Source organism: Corticium candelabrum, chromosome 7 (genome assembly GCF_963422355.1).
Source record: "Corticium candelabrum chromosome 7, ooCorCand1.1, whole genome shotgun sequence".
Lineage (NCBI taxonomy): Eukaryota > Metazoa > Porifera > Homoscleromorpha > Homosclerophorida > Plakinidae > Corticium > Corticium candelabrum.
Window position 1 is genome coordinate 4049220 of NC_085091.1, and position 6460 is coordinate 4055679.

Genomic DNA, 6460 nt, shown 5'->3' on the forward strand with positions numbered 1-6460 from the left:
CCATAAGTGTATCCCCAACAGCTTCACTATGGACGTCGTACATAGACATGATATTCCTACTGCTAAGATTTGTTCGTGCAACACGTGAAGCTCAATGGGATTTGCATCTGCAGTGTATTCGTGAAATCTTGCCGTGGACTTTTGCATATGATCGTGTCAACTATGCTCTGTTATTTGTCAGTTTACTATTATGAGATGAGCTGTTTGCCAGTAACTCATCCAGATGCATATAACTAGATGCAACGTGGTGAGTTTGCAGTACAAAGGTCAGACCGTTCCTTTTCACGAGTTGCCGTTGATCATGCTATATAGTAGAGCATAAACCGAGACATGAAGACTAGTAGAGGTGTTATCGGCATTAGTCAGCAAACTGGGGCTGTGCATCGGTGGATTCTAGGTGCCCACTATCGATCATCGTTTACACGCCAGTGTAGACAACTAGCTGCTCGTTTTCCAAAGAAACTGATGATGCACTTGACGCAACTTTGGCAAGTCAACAGCTGTCAGCAGAATCACGTAAAGACGAAAACGATGTTAAGACTGAATGCGTTTCTTGACTGCTTAGGAGTTTAATCTGTTCGCTGATAAATCGGATGATTTCGTCGGTCTTTGCTCTGGAGTAACCGCTCCCTGTGAAGTAAAAGATGATCTCTTATTGGCTTGCAGCAAGGGCTAGGCAAAAATGACCCAGTTCTTTCAACAACGTTTGCTTAACGATGATGTAGACTTTTTTGGCGTCTTAGAGAAACTAAAGTTGAAAACGTTTACAACTGTGCTGCATCCACCAAAAGCAAAAAGCAAAAAGCATTCGTTCAGTGGTACCTCGATCCGACAGATCATTGTTTTCACGACTGATAGTTGTAATCCAGACAAGATCATTAAAGCTTGAAGAGGTGTTCTGCTTTGAACTTAGCGCTCTTCCGTGGTCACTAGTTACTGTTGATGGAGGGCTTCAAAGACAGCCAAGTCCAAGATGATATCTTTACTGGAAAAATACCTCACTCATATACAATTTCCATTAAATTCTACAGTGATACTTGACGAAATGGCTCTTCTACAAGCTAGCACTCATTCCGGAACAAGTTACGCTCATCTTGCTCTTCAGCTCTTTACTTGCATTACCCAAGGTACTCATACTGGAAATCGGATTGACTTCATGATTGATCGTTATCCAAATTTATCAATCAAAAATTTGGGAGAGAAATTGCTGCACATCATTTGTCACGCCTGCTGTGATCCAAATACAGCATCGTCACCAGAAGCTTCCTCGCGACTGGAAAAGGTTCTTGGCAGCTGCAGCAAATAGAATTGCTCTTGTTGATTTTCTGTTTAAGGAATGGCAGCTCCCAGAATACGCACGTCTCCTTAGTGGCAAGTGTGTATTTGTGTGTCATGGCAGCAATTGCTCAAGGTTTACTACAAACGATGCTGTGACGATCACTGAACAATTGATTCCACCACTTTCGTGCAGTGCAGAAGAAGCGGACACCCGAATGTTTTTGCACGCCAACCATGCAGCAAACACGGAGCATCTCGCATTGTCATCTGTTCACCAGATAGCGACGTTTTAGTGATAGGCTGCTCTGTCGCACATCAGATCCCAGCAGAGATAATATGGCAGACAGGTACAAAAAATCGAAGGCGCTGCATCAGCATGACAGCTATTGCTTGTTCACTAGGAGAAGATGTGTGTAAAGCACTTCCGAGATTGCATGCCTTTACTGGATGCGACAACACTAGTGCTTTCTTCGGCCAGGGAAAAAGCACAGCTTTTGAACTTGTCAAAAATGGAACTTGGCACGCTACGCAAGAACTGGGATGTCAACCGACAGTTTCTTGTGAACTGCTCCGACTCTGAGGATTTACATGTAAGATGTACAGTAAGAAGATTTTTGCAAATGGTGTAAACAATCTCCGGTACAAGCTTTGGGTGCAGAATCCTTCCAATGACTCAATGCTGCTACCTCCCACAATTGATGCCCTCAGTCATCATGTAAATAGAACAAACTATCAAGCACTTTTGTGGCGAAACGCTATGATAGCAGACTATCAAGCACCTACACCAAATGGCTGCGGCTGGGAAGTCAAAAAATTCCTTGCTCAATATCGTATGGATGACAAATCCGCCAGCTCCTGCAGCATTGTTACAGCTTACTCGTTGCAGTTGTGCCAAAGGTTGCGAGACCAGACGTTGCTCCTGCGTGAAGAGCTCTTTCCTTGCACTGCAGCATGTACATGCGTGGACTGTAAGAATGACAAACCTATCAATAAATCTAGAGAAGATGACGGCGACGGTGATGAATGTGAAGCCACTTGTAGACTTACAATGAACAGCAGCAGTGATAGTGAGTAATTAGACGTTGTAGCGGTACAGAGAGACTCTAGAGCCCTCTCCACATATATCATATATTTGATCTCCTAATGTAATTGATCAAACTTCTGTTTTAATAAAGCTTATCAACCATACCTAAAAGTTTTTAAATGCAAACCACACTTGTTTTTGCATTTTAAACCTTTTTTAATTTTTAAAAAACAGTTAATTTAAAGAACCCTGTTTTCATCAACTTTGGACGCTCTGATGCAAAAATAGACTTAATTTTCATAATCAACGCAAAAAAGTGCATATGATAGGCTAGAAAGTAATTGGTTTGCCATGGGATGCACAAAAAAGTCACAATTCTGGACTTGGCCCACGGACTATTGAGTTAAATTAAAAGATCTACATATGTGTACTTTAGAAAAAATAAAATTAGATTTTTTGCGAATGTACTGAGCAGTTGAAAGTTACTTCCGTTATCCATTTCCGGAATTGGGCGAATTAGCACATTGACATCATTGGAGGCACCCTATCCATTGTTGTGATATTCGAGTATGGTGCAGTGGCGTGTTTTAGCAGGCTGTAAGAATTCTAGTCAGTCTGGACTTAGTGTATTTCGGTTTCCGAAAAATCTATAGCTTTGTAAAAGTTAGGAAAAACAAGTTTGACGAACAAGACTGGCAAAGTCCAACAGAGCACAATGGAATCTGCAGCTGTCACTATGAAGAACACTGTTTTGAGAAAGAGTGTAAGTTGTTTCAAAGCTTTGGACTCAGCAGCAAGAAGAGAAAGCTACAGTCTGATGTAGTACCAACCATTTTTGTATGGCAGGCTGATTTTGGAAGTGCCTGCACTCCGCAACCGGCCCGGAAGAAGAAGAGGCTTGGCTTCGAGAAAGAGCTAGAGTAAGCGCAGTTGCTTGTTGGTCACCAAAATGAACAAATAAGTAATCGTTTCACTTTCAGTTGTTGGAAGAAGCTCTTGTCTCTGTCGAAGAAGAGAGACATGAACATTCACAAACTGCCATGTTTTTGGAAAGCGAAATTTACAATGGAACACTTACTATGAGTTATGTATTACTCATGTGCAGACGGCTGTAGCACATGTTCTTGTCGATACTGATAGTACACTGTTTGCGGTACAGTACCCATACGTCAAGACAGTTGGAACGAAAACTAGGGTGATCTACGATGCACTGCAAACTAGCATCGTATTCTCTCATTCTGGAGAGAACTTCTGAGATGTCGTTGCAACACACACACACACACACACACACACACACACACACACACACACACACACACACACACACACACACACACACACACACACACACACACACACACACACACACACACACACACACATGCACACTTGCACAATACTCATGATTATAGTCACCGCAATCACATCTAGCGGAGTCATTTTGTGTACAGCTGTCGGCAACTTCCGCTTCTGCATAATAGGACTTACCCGTGACATGTCAGACAGCCGTTCACTGCATTCGTCAACATCGGCAGATGAGGGCAATCATCAGTAGATGCACTGCCAGCAAGTGGCTCAAACATACACGGTTTCACAGATCCAAAGTCTTCTGCTGCATTCAGATGACGATGTCAACGGACTGAGATTGCCCTCTTGTGTGCTCTAGCACTTCGCTCAACGAAGAATGCGACGACGACGAATCCTTTGAATCGCTTTCTGAATTCCTACGCGTAGCAAGGTTGCTGCAACGTGCCGTTTCTGAATCACTTGCCATATTAATTAGTAGGTATGATAGCACTACTTTGCCTCCACTGACATCAGCGTGCTAACACCACCCCATTCCGGAAATAGTATTTTGGAAGTAGCTTTGGACTGATCTCATTCTCTCAAAATGCCTGTTAAAAATTTAATTATATTTTTCTAGACTAGACACATGTAGGTCTTTATTTTAGCTTTAAAAATAATTTTTGATTTTGCCCTTTAATTAATTAATTAATTAATTATGCAAATAGTAATCAATTCTAATAGTACGCAGCAGCCATATGCAAATAATGTAATCAATTCTAAAACTATGCAGCAGCCATATTGCTGTGGTAATTTCTCTGTTTTACAGCATGCGCAAAATCTGGATGGCGGCACTTTTTGGTTTACTGGTTTTTAATATATAAATGACCTATGTGACCATGAACAAAAGTACTAGATTGTCCCACAGACACTTCAAAGTTCAGGACTGTTGGTGCTTAATTAAAGCTCTGTCCACATTAGACCAGAATGGATTGCGATCCGATCGAGATAGCAAGCGTCCACACTGCACTTTGAAACGATACCTCCGCCTCATTTTCAGTATCATGTGACTGATGACCAATGTGTACGTGTGGGTTCTTTGCTTGTGGAAAGTGTTAATACAGTGAGGTAAGGTGAGCGAGAACAAAGGCAAGTGAGGAGAGTTAGATGTTCTGACTACATGCTTAGCATATGTGGAGGTAACGCTCATTTTCTAATTGGATTCAACCGATTGCGATCGGATATTGATCAAAACCACCTGATGTGGATTGGATTTGTCTTGATCGGATTGCGATCCAGTTGCAAGTGTGGAAGTTGTGGTTGGATCGCGATCCAGTTGCCTGTGTGGACGGGACTTAAGCAATGGTATATTTGAGGCAAAAGTGACTTTTTTTCTACTTTTGCTTTATTGTGGCATTTCTTTTGTGGCATACTGAACGAGCCGTGAAGTTTATTTTCACACTGTTGATACTAAATATAGAGAGAATCACACTTTCATCACTTCTCTTCACTCATTGTTAGCTGACCAGTGCATGCTCACATGTGATTTACCTGTACTTACCAGCTGCAGATATCAGATGATTGAGAGTGCATTGTGATTTTATAGATACCGTATTCACTTGTAATATCGCCCATACGAAAGTAATGTCCATGTTTGTAGTACACCCTTGTGCAGCAGGTCAGGACTTCCTGCACAAAAGAAATGCCCATGCTCAAATATATGCTTAGATACTCATGCATGCGCAGAATAGACGAAAGGTGTTTGCAGAACAATCACCTCCATGTGTGTGCGTTTGATAAGCTGGTCAGTGTTGAGTGAAAGTGCTTACCGCTACACTCATTTCTTTTTTGCAATGACTGATACTGATGCTGTTGACGGGCTGAAGGGTGACAACTCCGGTTTTTATGTGTAATGTTTAGTGGTTGCGTGTATGTTGATGCTGTGGCAATGCCAGTATTTTTGATCTTGCAAACGGGTAATTGCAGGCATTCGTAGTATTTCTGTCTTTGACTGTTTAGATGATGACTGGTCGAATGACAGCATTTTGTAACCATGTACACGTCTGGAACCAAAATAATGCCCAGTCCTTTTATACGCCTTGAAACAAAGTACTTTTTATAAGTCCATGGCTTTATTACAAGCCAATATTGTCTGTGTGTGTGTGTGTGTGTGTGTGTGTGTGTGTGTGTGTGTGTGTGTGTGTGTGTGTGTGTGTGTGTGTGTGTGTGTGTGTGTGTGTGTGTGTGGTGTGAACGCATGCGTGCATGTGTGTGGTGTGAACGCATGTGTGTGCTTGTGAGTGCATGCATGTGTGTATGTGTTTGTGTCAGTAGACAGATGAGGGGACGAGATAATTACTGTGACAAGAATATCAACATGTTAAAAGCCCATACAAACTGAAAATTGGTGTGTGCATGTGTGCAAGTCAATTGCTTTTTTTACAATGGCCTTAGGAGTTTGATTCTTTCTACTGAGACAACTGATCTCATTGCCTTCTAGGTACTGTAATCCATGTTGAGGCCGTGGTTGGTCATTTCCATTAGTTAGTTGGAAAATATACAATGTCAGATTGATTTTGCACACTACACATTGTAAAATTCATTTATTTTCAGTATTTGTCTCCGTCATCTATCACTAGATGAGATCCTGTTCTTTGCCCGGGCTGATTAAATTATTGATTGTTAGTTAATATCCAGTTGAAGACAAAAATTTTCAACCGAGTGTCCTGTTTTGAGAAATCCTGTTCAGAGATATATATCAGGGCAGCAGAACTGGAACTCACTTGCAGTTACTTATTCACCCATATGATTGTTTCCCCATATATGTATAAAACACGTCTCGTCTCACAGCCATTTCAACAGTCCTGTTGGATG